Source organism: Oncorhynchus clarkii, chromosome 3 (genome assembly GCF_045791955.1).
Source record: "Oncorhynchus clarkii lewisi isolate Uvic-CL-2024 chromosome 3, UVic_Ocla_1.0, whole genome shotgun sequence".
Lineage (NCBI taxonomy): Eukaryota > Metazoa > Chordata > Actinopteri > Salmoniformes > Salmonidae > Oncorhynchus > Oncorhynchus clarkii.
Window position 1 is genome coordinate 62,431,993 of NC_092149.1, and position 18,802 is coordinate 62,450,794.

The 18,802-nt window shown below is 43.3% G+C and overlaps 1 protein-coding gene across 2 annotated transcripts in view; it reads left to right on the forward strand.

The window, feature by feature from the left end:
- Positions 1 to 18,802, forward strand: part of LOC139400928 (uncharacterized) — an 80,269-nt gene that overhangs the window by 22,146 nt on the left and 39,321 nt on the right. Inside the window, exon 1 of one of the 2 annotated variants that reach the window (XM_071145464.1) lies at positions 4,220 to 4,330. The exons of the other annotated variant lie outside the window; for it this stretch is intronic. The gene's annotated coding sequence lies outside the window, so the exon portion shown is untranslated. Of the gene's footprint in view, positions 1 to 4,219; positions 4,331 to 18,802 lie in introns of those variants that run through there. 2 annotated transcript variants of the gene reach the window in all.

Consider the following 18,802-nt stretch of genomic DNA (forward strand, 5'->3'; position numbering starts at 1 on the left):
TGCATTCTCACAGCATCATGGGCTGCTGACGTCATCCACCTGAGAAAGAGATGGGCCACCCATAATTCAGTATTGTTCTCACACTGTGCCAGTCCCTCCTTCACTCCCTGAGTCATGAACCACACTAAATGTAGTATCCCTAAAGAAAGTGACAGCGGCACACGGTTATTTTCTTTCTTTCTTGCACACTCACTCACTCTCTTCCTCTCTCTCTCTCTCTCTCTCTCTCTCTCTCTCTCACTCACTCTCTTCCTCTCTCTCTCTCTCTCTCTCTCTCTCTCTCTCTCTCTCTCTCTCTCTCTCTCTCTCACTCACTCTCTTCCTCTCTCTCTCTCTCTCGCTCTCTCTCTCTCTCTCTCTCTCTCACTCACTCACTCTCTTCCTCTCTCTCTCTCTCTCACTCACTCTCTTCCTCTCTCTCTCTCACTCACTCACTCTCTTCCTCTCTCTCTCTCTCTCTCTCTCTCTCTCTCTCTCTCTCTCTCTCTATCCCTCCCTCCCTAAAAGACTGTCCGTGACTCAAGGCTCCATGCATTATTGAGTCCGGTGGTGGAGCCCTCATAAATTATACAGTCGCTGGCCGGGCCAGGTCGGGCGGAGTGGGGCAGCGGACGCAACGTCCCTGGACTCAGCCGAGAAACCACATTCAGCCACCCAGCTAACCAGCCAGCCAGCCACCTAACCAGCCATACAGACAGTCAGACAGCCTGCCACCTAACCAGCCACCTAACTAGCCATACGGGCAGTCAGCCAGCCAGCTAACCGGCCAGACAGCCAGCCAGCCAGACCAGAGAAGATAAATCTTTCTCACCCCAAAGCTGAAGGCCACAAACGGGCATGTCGCCCTGCCAACCTTTCTCCTTTAGTGTCATGTACAGTGATGTGTTTGAATTTAGTGGGCAGATCAATAGGCATTTTATACACATTTTTCAATGTCAGGCTTTTACACTGTGTTGGCTATGCAAATGTTCACTGTGAATCATTTTTCAGGCAATACACTTTGAGGTGTGGGACTACTGTGTGCTGATGGTTGGTTGTGTTAAGTGGTGTTTGATAGTATGAATCTCAGGTGATTATTTGCAATACATAATCCCTCTCCTCCTCCTCCATGCCACCATCGATCCCCTGACCTGTGACCTCGCCTGAGCCATAAGCCGTTACACCAATGAAACATTTGAACAGTTCTGCATTATTTGTGTGTGTGTGTGTGTGTGTGTGTGTGTGTGTGTGTGTGTGTGTGTGTATGCGTGTGCGTGTGTGTGCGTGCGTGCAGACAGAGGAGGGAGTATTTTGTGTATGCAGCACCCCCTGGAGAGATAGAGGCTGGCCTGACCCTGTAGCTGTGTTGAGTGCTGATAATGGATAGGCTGGAGGCTGAAGTCAAGGCTTCTCCTTTCTACATCACTAATGTATTACTGAGAGACCAAACCAAAACAAGGAAGCAGAGTAATTGGTGTTTTAAAAAGGTCCAATGGTATTGAACAGGGCTAGTTCAGTAGAGATGCTCCTTTGTTGCTGAGAATTTTCCTGCACGGTAGGAAATGCAAACTTGTAGTGTATTTGATGTTTAAAAAGGCTTCTAAAGTTTGTAATTCCCCCTTTAAAATGTCAAACTTGATTTGCCCTAACAAAAAAATTATCAAAGCCTACAGAACATGTCTATTAATTATAATCCACATATAATTCACATTTCCTGTTGCTGCAGGATTATATTCCTGCTGTAACAAACTGGCTCAAATGAAGGTCCTACATCTGGAGATTGGCCTTGACTGGTAGGCAAGGGTGTTGTGGTACCCCGAACACACCCCCCCACAGTCCCCCACCCCCTGGCTATCACCCATTTTGACCTTATGGCTGCTGTCTGTTGCTGTTCAGTTTCACTGCAGCTCTGGGAGCTGTTGTTCCCATAGGAAACAGGGCGGGTGCTTGGGTCATAGCTGCTGTAGGATTATCCCTGTGGTCCATATGCCCTGTAACTGTAATAGGCTGTAAATACCAAGCATCATCACAGAGTAATTACTAGAGCAACCTGCAGGCTAAATACCTTCAGTGAGCTGACACGGACCCCTGGGAATGCAATGCATCAGAATGCATTTTGATCTTGATTTTGTATATTTCCTTCTGAAAATAGCAGTGAATTTATCCCTTCTGGACATAAGAGATGAATTCTAGTACCTAACATTGGTCATCTGTGGCTCAGTGGGTAGAGGCATGGCATTTGCAATGGCAGGATTGTAGGTTCAATTCCTGGGAGCACCCATATGTCAAATTAGGAGAAAAACCCCTGCTGGAGGGCATGTATTTGATCCGTTCTAACTTCACCAATGTCATATTTGTATTATTAAGATAATCATTTAGTTCAGAACAAATGTCCATGTAATTTATATAATAAATGCTATTTATTACATTCATTTGTTTAGATGAATTTAATTCCATTTTGGTTAATGGGACAGATTAGTGCTATTCAGGACACATTGTGAATGAATGGGCAGCTTTTATTTAGCAACGGGCATCCACATTGTTAAAATGTTTTCAAAACAATTCTAATAAATGCAACAGTTCGACAATGGATGAAGATACTCCAAAATTTTTGAATTTTGGAAATCAATCAGATCTCGACTGAATTATAGCACATAAATATTTTACTGGCTTTGACAAATAATTAATGGATTTCAGAGATTATGGTGGAAATTCATGTATTCAATTGATTGTAAAATATGACTTTCCTTTTCTTAGAATTCATTCATATATACATTTTGTGTTAAGATAAAGAAATTTACAGACCAGGGTCACAGGCTGTGTCACAACCGGCCGTAACCGGGAGTCCCATAGGGTGGCGCACAATTGGCCCAGTGTCGTCCGGGTTAGGGGAGGGTTTGTGGTGGGCCATGCGCCTGCAGGCAGACTTTGGTCATCAGTTGAAGGGTGTCTCCTCTGACACATTGGTGCGGCTGGCTTCCGGCTTAAGCGGGCAGGTGTTAAGAAGCACGGTTTGGCTGTTCATGTTTCGGAGGACGCATGACTCGACCTTCGCACTCCCGAGCCCGTTGGGGAGTTGCAGCGATGAGACAAGATCATAATTGGATCACAATTGGATATCACGAAATTGGGTTGGAAAAGAGGGTAAAAAAAAACATATGTGCCTATTTTCTTAAACACACTGGGTGTACTTATGTATATGACTAAATGAATGCTTGCTGTGTCTAGGTTTACCTGCACTCACCTGCTCTGTCAATACTGTTGTTGTCACGTTCTGTTGCATAATTCAACAAGTGTGTCAATAGTAGGATACCCTCGGATTAAAAATAAACATGCTTGGGTCTAGATTACACCCATCTATACATAGTTTACATTGTTTAACAGGTCAGTGTACTGTTTAAAGTGTTTGACAGGTCATTACAAATATTTCCGCAGTCGTAACATTAACAGGAAAAAACAACAGGCGCAAGCAAGAGTATGAAAGAGTCGCAGGAGTAAAATGAAAGCAATCAATCCAGCGAGATTTAAATGACAAGTGGATATTGCACCTCTCAAACACAGGAAATAGATTGCTGAAAAATACACATCCTCAGATGGGCGGGGCATGTGTGATGCTACTTTATAAGTCAGGTCCTTGTTACATCACTGTCAGGCTGTGTGATTAATTAAGGAGAATGAATAACAGAATTAAAGGACCGTGACACAGCGCCCCTGCCTTATTGTGTGTGGGCACGCATGTGTGTTTGTGTGAGAGAGAGAGAGAGACAGAGACACAGACAGACAGACAGGCAGACAGGCAGGCAGGCAGGCAGACAGACAGACAGACAGACAGACAGACAGACAGACAGACAGACAGACAGACAGACAGACAGACAGACAGACAGAACAAGGGAGACAGACAGACAGAACAAGGGAGACAGACAGAACAAGGGAGACAGACAGAGAATGTGGGCACACGGGGAATCGAGAAGAGGAAGTACCCTTTTAGCCCCCCCAGTGAGTTGGACGTGTGTTTCGGAGAGAAACCGAGAGAAAGAGAGTTAGACAGATAGAGAGAGAGGAGTAACAGAGAGGATAAAGAGGTTGAGTAGAAAGCACCTCAGCACTTGAACAGGGCTGCTGCCTGCCCCGCTTCCCGGTTCCCATGCCGACGGGGAGGGTTGTTCAGTTGGAGCATGCTCAGTAGGGCTCTCTTCCCTTGCCTGTGACAATAGCCAGGCAGAGAGAGGGCTGGAGTATTCACACACACATACACATACGCTGCTAGAGGAGAGAGCAGAGGAGAGGGTGTCTGCCTACCTGCTGTACTAAACTGAGCTCATAGGGACGGCTACACGCACTTACAACAAAGGTGGGTCGGCATAGCGTCATGTCTCTCATGTTTTATGCATGTTTACAATTTTGTTGTGTAGTATTTTTCTCTTTCATGGGAAAAGGACTGGAGAGAAAACTGATGACAGTTGTTGCTGATAAATGGGCATTTTGTGAAAGGGCATTTTCCTGAATACTCTGTCATGGTTAATGATTTGAGGAATGATTGTGTGTACTCATTATGTAGTAAAAAGTACATATACTTTGTTTGTGAGCAATCTGAATGTGAGACAGTCAGACTTCTGCATCAGTAGGCTGTTGATGGTCTGTAGGGGCTGTACGAACATGTAGCTATGTAGAATATCCAGAGTGTTATTGTTGGCGTGAAGTGCACATTTTGATTTTATTCTGAATGGCTATAGTAAGCATAGCTTAGGGAAAGCATATCTTGCAAGGTGTTGTGTTTTTAAGGCTGTATGTATTTGAGAGATACTTTAAATCAATTATTCATCAAGTAACGTTGTATAGGAAACTCCTCGGATGACACATGGTGAATTGTCTGCTCTGCGTGTAACACAGTGCAACCTCTGTGTTCTGTACTGTACACACTTCTGACAGGACTGGAGACAAACACGATTTACATGTTTGCTTATTGAGAACAGACATCAGATGTCAGCCTTTAGCCCTGTGTGTGTGTGTGTGTGTGTGTGTGTGTGTGTGTGTGTGTGTGTGTGTGTGTGTGTGTGTGTGTGTGTGTGTGTGTGTGTGTGTGTGTGTGTGTGTGTGTGTGTGTGTGTGTGTGCGTGCGTGTGTGTTTTCATGTCCTTTCACTCCGGTGAGCAGAAAAATGCTGAATATGAGGATCTTCATCCAACACCTCTGTCACATGACTGGTGAAGGGTTGGGCAATATTTGGGGAGATATCTTGCTACTCCAAATATCCTGATATTCGATATAATCGTTTTGCGCTGTTAATGACTAGATCATTCTAGACGGCTTATTTACGGTATTATAGTTGCATTCTTATTAAATAATCTTAGTATACTGAAAAACTAAGGCTTTGTTAATTCATTTAGACGTCTTTTTAAACATATTGATACAGCCTAGCAGATAAAACTACACAGTTTTTTTTATTTTTGAAGTTCAAATAGAGTATAGTCCTGCACCTCACGATATATCGTCAATGTCAAATATCACAATATTTTATTTAATCATATATATCGGCCCAACCCTAGACTTGTGTGTCGTGAGAAGGAACTTTGCAGTCACTGACCCTCTCTGATCCTCTGATGCTTATGTTGTGGCGGAGCAAAGCAGAGGCAGGGCCCAGGGTCATAACCATAGACATAGCAATAGAATTACCAGTCGTTCAGTGTACCCAGGAGTCAAATTCCTGTGGTCTGAGGGGCATTTTCCATTCTAGTAATTCTATGTTTATGGTCATAACACTGGAGGGCTGGTCTGTTATTCCATTATACTCTATGTAATCTCTCATCTCGCTCCATTTCTGTCTGGCCCACATGGATTGGGATTAGTCACCCGGCCTCCCACCAGATGAATTGGGCAAGCTCGATGGGAGGATCGATGGTGTGTTCCTGTGCACTGGATCGTATCATGGTCTCATCTGCAGCCTGCAGCAGAGACAATGCTATGTCTATGGGCGCTGGTCAAAAGTAGTGCACTACATAGGGGAATAGGGTGCCATTTGGGATGCAGAAATTGACTGGCTCTGTCTTCTGACCTCAGTCACACCAGGACGGCCAGGGAGTAGGGAGCAGCCAGAGGAGAGGAGAGGAGAGGAGAGGAGAGGAGAGGAGAGGAGAGGAGAGGAGAGGAGAGGAGAGGAGAGGGTAGGGTAGGAGAGGAGAGGAGAGGAGAGGAGATGAGGAGAGAGGGTAGGAGAGGAGAGGAGAGGGTAGGAGAGGAGAGGAGAGGAGATGAGGGGAGAGGGTAGGAGAGGAGAGGAGAGGAGAGGGTAGGAGAGGAGAGGAGATGAGGGGAGAGGGTAGGAGAGGAGAGGAGATGAGGGGAGAGGGTAGGAGAGGAGAGGAGATGGTAGGAGGAGGTAGCAGAGCAGCAGCAGTCAGAAACGTTAGGTGTCAGCTACCAGCCATGTGGGTGGAAACAGCACAGCATGCCGGCTCCCCTGAATATTTCATCTGCTGAAAGAGAGATAGAGAGCAGGAGAGAGACGGAGAGAGACTGGGAGCAATAGAGAGAGAGAGGGGGGGAGCGAGAGAGCGGTAGAGATAGAGAGAAAGTAGGAGAGAGGTAGAGATAGATGGAGAAGATGAGATGGGGAGTGGGGGTAAAAAATAGAGGGGAGAGTCAACTCCCAGGAAATTAGAAAATATTTCCAGGTTTGTACAGTTTCAGTCAGAGCAAAGAAAATGTAGGTTGTGTAAAGGGTTCGGGACCAACCAGGTTCAGATGGGGGGTAATCATTTTGATTGCCACCAGACTACTAACTAGAGGATATCCTAGGGTCATTCACAGAATATGGCTCCCCCACTCACTACACTCACTGTAAAAGCAAAAATGGCACTCGTGCTACCTGCTAAAAAGGTTGATTTTTCAGTTGGCATATTATGTTTTTATTAAATTATAATGGAAAACCCCTCTGATGTTAGCTACAATTGAAGAAATCAGACACACTAATGCTGAACATGCTTCCAGGATGAGAAGTTGTCACAGCTCCCAGGTAAAAATACTATTCTGCTATTTTTGGCTCAGTTGAATTAAAATAGTAGTAGACAGTTCAGGCTGCCAAATTTCATTCCTAAACAGTACAGCATGTTGTGTAGGACTGTGGCTCTGAACTGGCACATAGTGTGACTGTCTGTCTCCCTGCAACCCAGATATGACAGCAGCTCCATATCCCTACTGTGCTCTGCTGTGCTGGGTCTGTCTGAATGATAGTGATTGTAGAGCTGTGAGGAGTGATAGACAGCTATGTGTTCATCACACCAGCATGAGTGAGAGAGAAAGAAAGAGACTGAGAGAGAGAGAGAGGAGAGAGAGAGATTTATAACCTTTACAGACAGACTTTACAGTATGTTGCCTGTAAAAAAAAAATAGAGCCCAATTCATACAATCCAATTTACCACATTCTTGCTAGTGTAAGTATTTTATATCTCCCGTGCACATGCTGGCACGTTTAGGATTGGGAGTAGATACATCCATTGAATAATCCATTGGGCTCCCAAGTGGCACTGCATCTCAGTGTAAGAGGCGTCACTACAGTCCCTGGTTTGAATTCAGGCTGTATCACATCCGGCCGTGATTGGGAGTCCCATAGGGTGATTGGCAGCCGTCGTTGTAAATAAGAATTTGTTCTTAACTGACCTGCCTAGTTAAATAAAGGCTACATTTCCAAAAATCTAAATACACCATCACAAAGAAATCCATGATTCATTTATTTTAGGCAGGTCCTAAGAAACATTATAAGACAAATAAAATATATTTTCCAAATAGAATTGCATATTTTGAATGTGATTATGTTACTGGTCTGTGCAGCCTATATGCTAAATGGCTGCGCCATGCACATGAAATCAATACTTACTTTGTTCATTAAACATACAAGACACATAGGATCACAGTCAACACACATACAGGCTATTTAATAGTAGGCTAAGAATATAATGAAATATACAGAATATAATACAAATAATATTTTTCTCACACAACTTGCGTCATGGCAACAGGTGGAACCACTGTCATATAAAGCAAGCCCATGCTTTTTTTAAATCCACATTTCATATTTTTCCTACCTTCACTCCGCTTTGTTAGGGAGCTGGGGTAGGTCTTGCATTACGAGCAGGCCGTTCTTCACCATGATAATGATAGAAAATAATAGCAATACATTTTTTCAAAAGCATGTAAGTCTCGTGTTCATGTTTCACAACCTCCGCGGGTTTTTGCAGTTGCCTATACGCGCAATAATAATAGTCCTTCACTTGATTTAGGCTACAGTTATTGCATGCTAAATGTTTCTGATCATTGATAGATGAGCAAATTAATAGATGAGCTATACCACCCTTCCACTTATTTGCCCAGCCAGAAACCCATTAACCAAATAGCCTATACAGACAGAGATTCAGTTAAACAAAATCACATTGATTGATTAAGTAAAGTCACAGGTTTTGGTTGGGAGGAGGCCTAGGATACTAAACGACTGAGTGAAGAGCAAAATAATCCACTTGTTAAACTAAATAACATTCTGGCAAAATGTTCGGATCACTAGCTCGGTTTCCATCCAATTGGCAACAGATTTTCATGTGACTATTCAAAAATATGCATATTTCCCCACTCGTGTTTCCTTCCATCAAATGCGGATAAAAGGCTGTGCGTGATGACATAGTGCACATAAAAATAACTTTTGCAGTTGAATTCCCATGTACTGAATAAAATATATATCAATTTAATGGGTTTCCATTGCATTTTTAACTCTACTGATGGTTTTCTCACAACAAAATGGCGTCATGTAGTGTGTGTGCCTACTCTGCTATTGGAACTTAACTTACTTCATCTGTAATAAACTGCTTTCTGGACAAGTCGTAGTGGGAGGACCACACAACATGTCATCACGTGACTCCAAGTTTACTTCGTAATGATGGTTGTTATATAAATATTTGTGCATAAATGTACAGTGTTTTCAGAAACTTTTCCGACCCTTTCACTTTCATGTTGTTACATTACAGCCTTATTCTAAAATTGATCAAATATTTTTTTCCCCTAATCAATCTACACAGAATACCCCATAGTGACAAAGCAAAAACAGGTTTAAATTTTTTTGGTGCAAATTTATTAAAAAAACTGAAAAATCACATTTACATAAATATTCAGACCCTTTACTCAGTACTTTGTTGAAGCACCTTTGGCAGTGATTACAGCCTCGAGTCTTATTGGGTATGATGCTGGAAGCTTGGCACACCTGTATTTGGGGAGTTTCTCTCATTCTTCTCTGCAGATCCTCTCAAGCTCTGTCAGGTTGGATGGGCAGTGTCGCTGCACATCTATTTTCAGGTCTCCCCAGACATGTTCGATCGGGTTCTGGCTGGGCCAATCAAGGACATTCAGAAATTTGTCAGGAAGCCACTCCTGCGTTGTCTTGGCTGTGTGTTTAGGGTCATTGTCCTGTTGGAAGGTGAATCTTCACCCCAGCCTGAGGACTCTGGAGCATGTTTTCATCAAGGATCTCTCTGTACTTTGCTCTGTTCGTCTTTCCCTCAATCCTAACTAGTCTCCCAGTCCCTGCCACTGAAAAACATCCCCACAGCATGATGCTGCCGCCACCATGCTTCACCGTAGGGATGGTGCCAGGATTCCTCCAGACGTGACGCTTGGCATTCAGGCCAAAAATTTCAATCTTGGTTTCATCAGACCAGAGCATCTTGTTTATCATGGTCTGAGAGTCTTTAAGTGCCTTTTGGCAAACCCCAAGCGGGCTGTCATGTGAGGAGTGGGTCAGTCTGGCCACTCTACCATAAAGGCCTGATTGGTGGAGTGCTGCAGAGATCGTTGTCCTTCTGGAAAATTCTACCATCTCCACAGAGGAACTCTGGAGCTCTGTCAGAGTTACCATCCCTGACCAAGGCCCTTAGCCCCCTGATTGCTCAGTTTGGCCCGGGCGGCCAGCTCCAGGAAGAGTCTTGGTGTTTCAACATTTCTTCCATTTAAGAATGATGTAGGCCAGTGTGTTCTTGGGGACTTTCGATGCTGCAGAAATGTTTTAGTACCCTTCCCCAGATCTGTGCCTCAACACAATCCTGTCTCTACGGACAATTCCTTCCACCTCATGGCTTGGTTTTGCATTGTCAACTGTGGAACCGAAACCAAAACACTGTATATAGACAGTTGTGTGCCTTTCCCAATCATGTCCAATCAATTGATTTTTACTACAGGTGGACTCCAATCAAGTTGTAGAAACATCTCAAAGATGATTAACGGAAACAGTATGCACCTGAGCTCAATTTCGAGTCTCATAGCAAAGTGTCTGAATACCTATGTACCTTTTTTTATATTTCAAAAAATGTCTAAAAACCTGTTTTTCGCTTTGTCAATATGGGGTATTGTGTTTAGATTAATGAGGAAATATTTTTAATTTAATACATTTTAGAATAAGTCTGTAACGTAACAAAATGCAGAAAAACTGAAAAACGTCTTGGTTTGAAAGGCTTAAAAGAGACGGGGGTGGGGATACCCATTCAGTTGTACATCTGAATGCCTTCAACTGAAATGTGTCTTCCGCATTTAACCCTGAATCAGAGAGGTGCGGGGGGCTGCCATAATCGACATCCATGTCTTCGGTGCCCAGGGAACAGTGGGTTAACTGCCTTGCTCAGGGGCAGAATGACAGATTTTTAACTTGCCAGCTTGGGGATTCGATCCAGCAACCTTTCGAGAGAGAGAAAGAGAGAAAGAGAGAGAGAGAGAGAGAGAGAGAGAGAGAGAGAGAGAGAGAGAGAGAGAGAGAGAGAGAGAGAGAGAGAGATGGTGTTTAGCTCCTCGGCAAACAGAGGACAGCTGATCAATGACTCTCCTCCCCTTTTATTCCAAATCACCTACCCTGACCTCTCCTCATCCCCTCCTTCTCTCCCCTCCTCCCGCATGTAAGCCCATTACTAGCCTGGCCTTGGCTTAGGGAGACTAGGAGACCCAGGGAGCCCACCACTCCCCCCCTTTGATCTCTCCTCTCCCCCCTTTCCTCTCCTCTCTCTGTGTTGGTTGTCACAGTTAGCTGTGTGATCCCTGTTCTGACACCAGATCCCAGAGCAATGAATGAAGGGCTCTGGGGGAGCGATCCTCTTTAGGTGTATGCCAATACTTTGATCAGCTCCTCATGGGGAAAAGCTACTACCGACATGACATTCTCAGGCAGCAGGGTGAAAGGGCCACATTGATCTGTTCTTTAAAAAGACAAAAGCACGAGAGCATGTGGTTGCCTGATTGAATGTTTTGAATGCATGTATTGGTTTGAAGTCGTATTTAGTATGCATTTTTTATTACGATGGGATGTCTAATAATTTTCTATTGTAAAAGTTCTCATTATATTCTTTGGTGTTTCGTCCCACTTTAACAGAATGATTTCTCTGAGAAGAGAGCCTTTGAAACATGAGGTTTATTAATAAGCACACTAACATGGGTAGAATTTTCTATTTGTTATTTTTTCTTGTGTGAGTCAAGGACAGAGCAGTCAGATACAGGGTGGTGATGTGATGGAAGACATGACTGATATCAATCACTCTAGACAGGAGCTACTTTAGGTCCCCCTTCTCCCTCCTCTCCTTCTCCCTCACTGCCCCGATCTTTCTCCATCTTTCTCTCCTTTCTCCACCCTCTCTCTCCATTCCCCTGTCAGTGATATGAATGAGTCATTCTGCCATCTGTTCCTGAGTAAATTCTCCCTTATTACCCTCTCTTTGTTTATCGACAACACTCCTGGGATTAACTCTCTCATTCTCTCTCTTTATCTCTTGCTCCCTCATTCTCTCTCCTGTCTCTCTAAATCTCTCTCTCTCACACTGTTGCTGTGTCTCTCTGTCTTGCTCTCTCTATCTCACTCTCTGTTCACCCTGTCTCTCTTTCTCGATCTCTCTCCGCCCTCTCTCTCTCCCTCTAACGCTATCTCTTTTTCTCTCTTTCATGCTTCCTCTCCCATGCTACCTACGGACTTTAAGTCATGCGCCATCATTATTTGTTAGTATCTCTCTCTCTACCTCTCTCTCTCTACCTCTACTTCTCTCTCTCTCTCTCTCTCTACCTCTCTCTCTCTCTACCTCTCTCTCTCTCTCTCTCTCTCTCTATCTCTCTCTCTACCTCTCTCGCTTTCCCTCTTATCTCATTTCCCATGTCGCTCTCCTGCTCCTCCTCCTCCTTTTCTGTTTCCTAAACACATATTCTTTCCCCAAAGCCTCTCCACCTCTCTCTCTATCACTCTACCCCAGCCTCTCTCTCCTACTCTCTCTCTCTCTCTCTCTCAGGAGATTTATCGTGTTGGAATGAGGTCACACTCATCTCACAGAGGTCCCTAGATTGTTTTTGTTATTGTTACCGTTGCCGCGGTGGTGGCAGTGTTGATGTCATTACCCCCTGCAGCAGTAACAACAACAAAAATAGGAAACACTGTAAAGGCGACAGCCGAGCTAGGAAGCCTCACTACTAGACTACACTGCCTGGGCTTACAGAGACCTCTACCTGAACCCAAATACTGTACTCTACTGGATCAGATCAGGTTGTTTTGTTTCCATCAGCCTGGAAAACAACCATGTTTTGTTTCCATTGCATTGTACATTTCTATAAGGCATAAGGTGTATTTAAATGAGACAGCAAACATACATATTTGATTTCAAGTAGTTTATCAACAACAAGAAACATACAGATGTAGGATCGTATTTGATCACCCTGTTGCAGGAGAACTATCCTGCAATGCACTGTATTTTAGGTTTAAAAAGGCCTCTGAAGTTTGTGATTTCCACTTTGAAATTTCAGACTTGATTTTCCCTTATGAAAAATGTATCAACCCCTACAAAAATGTCCATACATTATAATTCACATAATAATTCACATTTCCTGTAGTTGCAGGATTATTTTCCTCCTGTAGCAAACTGGCTCAAATGAATTCCAAACACCGGTTCCTGTTGGGGGTACTCGAGGACTGGACTTAGGAGCCACTGTGTGTAGCCTACAATTAGTTGTAATCAGACCTCTAAATTATATTTTTTTACAGGGGTCTGCTGTCGGAACCCACGTTGTTTTGTATCCATTGCATTAAACCTTTCTGTAGGGCTGATTATTTAAATGAGACAGGAAAGATATTTGATTTGAGGTAGTTATCAACAATCAGGTCCTGTGTTTATACAACGAGCCATTGAATTGAGAGAAACCTCTTGTGATACTCTTGTGTATAAACTAGGAATGAAATGCCTAATTGACAGAGCGCCACAAACACTGAGCTAGCATAGCTTGCTTCATTTAAAAAAATAGTGCAGCTCTTTGTCACAGAAATGCCAAAACTGGGGACGGGAGCGCGACCACCATCTCTGCCTCCTGTTGTCCATGCAGCTGAACAGACCTGGGTTCAAAAAGTGAACACTGTCCGAAATCGTTCAAATACTTTGAGCGATTGGTCTAGCCCGTCTGGAATGCCTGACAGGCGAGGTTTATAATTTCGTGACAATTCTATTGTTTCCATTTTGCCAGGCAAGCACAATAAAACAAAGGGGAAGCTTTTGAAATGCTGTGAAATAGTATTTGAACCCAGTAGTGCAGCGGACAGAGCCCAGTGTTTCATATTATGTTCGAAGGAGAAGAAGAACAGCCTTCAAGGATGGAAGAGAGAGAGGACTGCTGTCTGCATGGACAACATTGATTCATAAGTCTAAAAGAGAATTAGAATGCTGCTTCGAGTCCCGATGGGGAAACCAGCTCACTATCGGGTTATGTTACATGATATACTGTACAGCAGCCATGCTCCCTCCAGGCCTACTGTACTTTATTGATCAGATCAAATCATGCACTGTCACATGTGGATAGGAATGATTATATTACCAACAATACAGTAGCATCTTCATCTCACTAAGGGCTGTCTGCCTGCCTCTCTCCAGGCCTACTGTACTGTATTCATCAGCTTATGCACTGTCACATGTGGTTAGCAATTATTAGTCTACTGTACAGTACCATGTCATTAAGGTCTGGACTGTTTGATTGCGTAAGAGGGGAGAGCAGTCTGCAAACGGAAAAAAGTAACTCTGGGAACGCACCAATGTAAAGCTCTTCAATTCACCATAAAAACTAGGAACTCAGATTCCCTGTGTTCCCCCTATTTCCAACCCTGGGAGACTGCTTTATTTTGGGCTGTGTCCAAAGAAACTGGTGGTAGTGACAGATCCATGATGGATCTATAACCCTCCATGAGTCAATACCAGAGCCGGAATGGAGTGACAGATACCCACTCCTCTGATTGGCTCTATTGCACTGGATGTGTTCCAAATGGCATCCAATTCCCTATATAGTGCAATATTTTTGACCAGGGCCCATAGTGCTCTGGTCTAAAGTAGTGCACTATGTACATAATAGGGTGCCATTTGGGACACAGACACTGTTATTGGGTTGGTGATTCTACAGAAGTGGTGCGTAAATAGTAAAAACTATTTTTTCCCATCTCAATACTAGTAAATAGTAAATAAATATCCTACGTTTGGAGACTTAACAGTTAAAAAAATATATACATATATATATATATATATATATATATAATATGTATATATGTATATATTTTTTAAACTGTTAAGTCTCCAAACGTAGGATATTTATTTACTATTTTCTAGTATTGAGATGCATAGCCAGCAAGGGGGCTCCAACCCTCCAAGATCCCAAGCATTGACATCTAGTTGGCCAAAACATAGATGTCTATAATGTGCTATACTGTACTGTACTGTACTGTACGGCACTCTGTACTGTATACTACTGTGCTCTACTATACTATACTGTACTCAAGTTTACTCTACTTGATGGCAATGTCTATACTAAAATGAGTCATACCCATCTAAAGTCTATACTAAAAGGAGTTATACCCATCTACAGTCTATACTAAAAGGAGTTATACCCATCTACAGTCTATACTAAAAGGAGTTATACCCATCTACAGTCTATACTAAAAGGAGTTATACCCATCTACAGTCTATACTAAAACGAGTTATACCCATCTACAGTCTATACTAAAACGAGTTATACCCATCTACAGTCTATACTAAAATGAGTTATACCCATCTACAGTCTATACTAAAACTAGTTATACCCATCTACAGTCTATACTAAAACAAGTTATACCCATCTACAGTCTATACTAAAACGAGTTATACCCATCTACAGTCTATACTAAAACGAGTTATACCCATCTACAGTCTATACTAAAACGAGTTATACCCATCTACAGTCTATACTAAAACGAGTTATACCCATCTACAGTCTATACTAAAATGAGTATATACTAAACAATTGTTGGAAGAATTACTCGTGTTGTGCACAAAGTAGATGTCCTAAGCGACTTGCCAAAACTATAGTTTGTTAACAAGAAATGTGTGGAGTGGTTTAATGACTCCAACCTAAGTGTATGTAAACTTCCAACTTCAACTGTATGTCTACCCAGCATATGTTGGAAGACATGTGTACTGAAAGTTTTGGAGAAATAGGATGCAAATTAGAATTTTTTTCCCATACCCCAATTTGCAACACTTCTGTAGAATGACCCATAGCAGCATATGGCTTCTGAACCTTCAATTAACCATAACGATGAACTATGTTGACATGGAAAACATATTGATTCTGGTTGGTATCTACATTGTCCATCTGTCTCTTTGACTTTCACAGTGGCACCGCTGCCACCAGCACCCTATTGACAGGTACAGTACAGTATATTGCTAAACCAGCCAGGGGTAAATTGTACCAATGCAAAGCTATATCATCTTGTACCCTAAAGGCACGGACACACCGGTAGCGTTTGCTGGCCGAGAGTAGTAAGCGCCTCTGAACAGAGTGCCAAACGCTACTTACAATCCAATTCTACATGTAGGAATGGCCGAAAACGTCCGCGGTCAGACACCTAACCCCGTCGGGTGGCACCTAAACACACCGCGCCGAATGAACGGCGAACAAACAGCAGATGAAAGGTGTGTGTGGTTCCTAACACTGTTACTGAGAAAGATGTGTCCATCAGTCGCTGAAGAACATACCAATACATTAGGCCTGCCATTTTCCACTCAATCTAATTGAAACATCCTATGTGCGTTACAACAAGCAAATATATGAAGAGGTCCACAGAACAAGCACATAGTTATTGCTCAAATAGTTTGGGACATATTTGACTTTGCTCGTCATCCCTTCATTTAAACCATCATCCCAGCTTCTTATCTTTATAGTCTTTTATGATAGCCTTCCCTGGACATGATTTGCATGGATTGGTTGGATGTGTTCCTTTGAACAGTCTCTCTCTATTGAAGACTCTATTCACTGTCTCTTTGAATGAATAGAGTGAAGCGAAGCTGCATTTGGCTCCTCTGTGCTCATGGAAAAAATCATACAAAAGAAGAAAGGTGACCGTGTCTGTGCTATCTATGAGTGCCCAAATGGCAGTTGCAGCCTATTCCCTATATAGTGCACTACTTTTGACCAGAGCCCTATGGGCCCTTGTCCAAAATAGTGTACTATATAAGAAAAAGGGTGCAATTTGGAAGGTAACCTACATATCACCTAATTCCCTGTCTGTATTATTCATAGAGCCAGTTAACAACTCAGACTGGTGAAATATTCAGTGGAAGGTAATGAATGACCTCCGCCCACTCACCGTCCAGGAACAGAACAGAGACATGCCCAGCCTTCACCTGAGCTGTAATCAGTGATGTGAAACATTCGGCACAATGCAGATAGAATTAAAGAATAGAGATGACATGTATTCTATCAATCATACAATCATGTCTGTTCTACACAATACAGTTGTATGTGATCGTTCTGTAACGTTACGTTCTCCCGAACAGGCCTGTGCACTACTAAACACATAACCTTTTCACACTGACCCGTATAGTGCTGTTCTCACTCAGATATTTTTCTTTCACATTGTCCTTTCCAGCATGGTTCAAAAAACTGTGGTGGATTCGTAACCAGACAAGCACAGCACTTGACTTGGCTTGACTCAGCTCAACAGTTGTCTTAGCTCTCTCTTTATGTAGTGTTGTGTCCCTCTTGTTGTGATGTGTGTTTTGTCCTATATTTATATTGCATTTTATTTTTTTAATACCAGGCCCCTGTCCCCACAGGAGGTCTTTTGCCTTTTGGTAGGCTGTCATTGTAAATAAGAATTTGTTCTTAACTGACTTGCCTAGTTAAATAAAGGTTAAATAAAGGTTAAATAAACAAATAAACAAATAATGAGAAAAGGGTAACACAGTAGACTCTTAGAAGAAAAGGTGCTATCTAGAACCTAAAAGGGTTCTTGGCTGTCCCCATAGGAGAATCCTTTGAAGAACCCTATTTGGTTTCAGGTAAAACCCTTTTTGGTTCCATGTAGAACCCTTTCTACGGAGGGTTCTACATGGAACCTAAAAGGGTTCTACCTGGTACCAAAAAGGGTTCTACCTGGAACCAGAAAGGGTTCTCCTATGGGGACAGCCAAAGAACCCTTTTGGAACCTTTTTTTCTAAGAACGTAGAGTGTATTCTATGTGTTCTGAGTCTAAACTACACCCCCTCTACACAGCCTCTCCTCCCCATGGCCTTGTAGTTCACACACATCCCAGGGACATGTTGCCTAATTAACTCCAGACTTCCACGTTAGACCTTTGATGTTGCCAGAACGCTACTATGCTAGTCGTCTATACACTGGTGGTGCTCTGTGGAGAGACTCTGTAGAGAGTTGTAGTAGGAGTTGATGACTGCTGAGCCCGGGATGATTCTTATTAACCCACATTTCTCTGACTGATGAAAGGGGAGAGAGGTGGGGAAATGGAGGTTATGCCTTCTTTTTTGTCTCCTGGCTCTTGCTCTCGTTCAGGCTCTCTCTCTCTCGTCTGGTTGAGTATTCTGTCTCCTCCTACTTTAAAGAGTTCATCTGTCTGCACCTACAGTAAGGATGGCTTGTCAGGATCCACTCACCCCTTCCCACCACTTCTCTCTCTAACCTCTCCTCCCTCCCACTTTTCCCCTCCCTCCTCTCCTCTCCCCTCCACTCTCTCTCCTCTCATTCCCTTGCCTTCCCTTGCCTTCCCTCCTCTCTCTCCCCATCCACCTCTTCTCCTCCCCTCCTCTACTTTCAACTTCCCTCTCTCTGTCTACCCTTTTCTCCCCCCTCTCCTCTGCTCTAGGGCTGACAGGAGATGGACAGGTACTCCACTTCATCAGGATCCCAGCATCTTATCACCTTGCCTGTACCTATATCAGCCTCCTGTGTTTGACTTTTTATTCAGCCTCTCCTGTTTACATGTTAGTCATTTAGCAGACACTCTTATCCAAAGCTTCATACAGTTAGCCATTATACTCAGTGTACTTAGTGTCTGTGAAGGTGTTGTGTCCTGTGTGCTCGTATTACAAACAGAGGCCAGGAAGCAGCCATAAACCTGTGTATTTTCAGTCCTTTCCAAGGGCAATTAGTGTTATTTCATGTATAGACCTACATCAAGCTCACTATTTCATTGGTGTAAGTTCAGCTTTGCGAGGCCTAAAATTAAGCAACAAGAGCCGAGGAGGTGTGGCATATAGCCAATATACCATGGCCAAGGGCTGTTCATATACACGACCCAACGCGGAGTGCCTGGAAACAGCCCTTAGCCGTGGTATATTGGCCATATACCACAAAGCCCTGAGGTGCCTTATTTTTATTATAAACTGGTTACCAACGTAATTAGAGTATCAAGGTAAGACCCAGATGCAGACCTTGTCGAAGTAACAATGTTTATTACAGCAACAGGGGCAAAGGTACAGGACCGCAGGCAGGGTCAGGTTAGGCAGAGGTCGGTAATCCA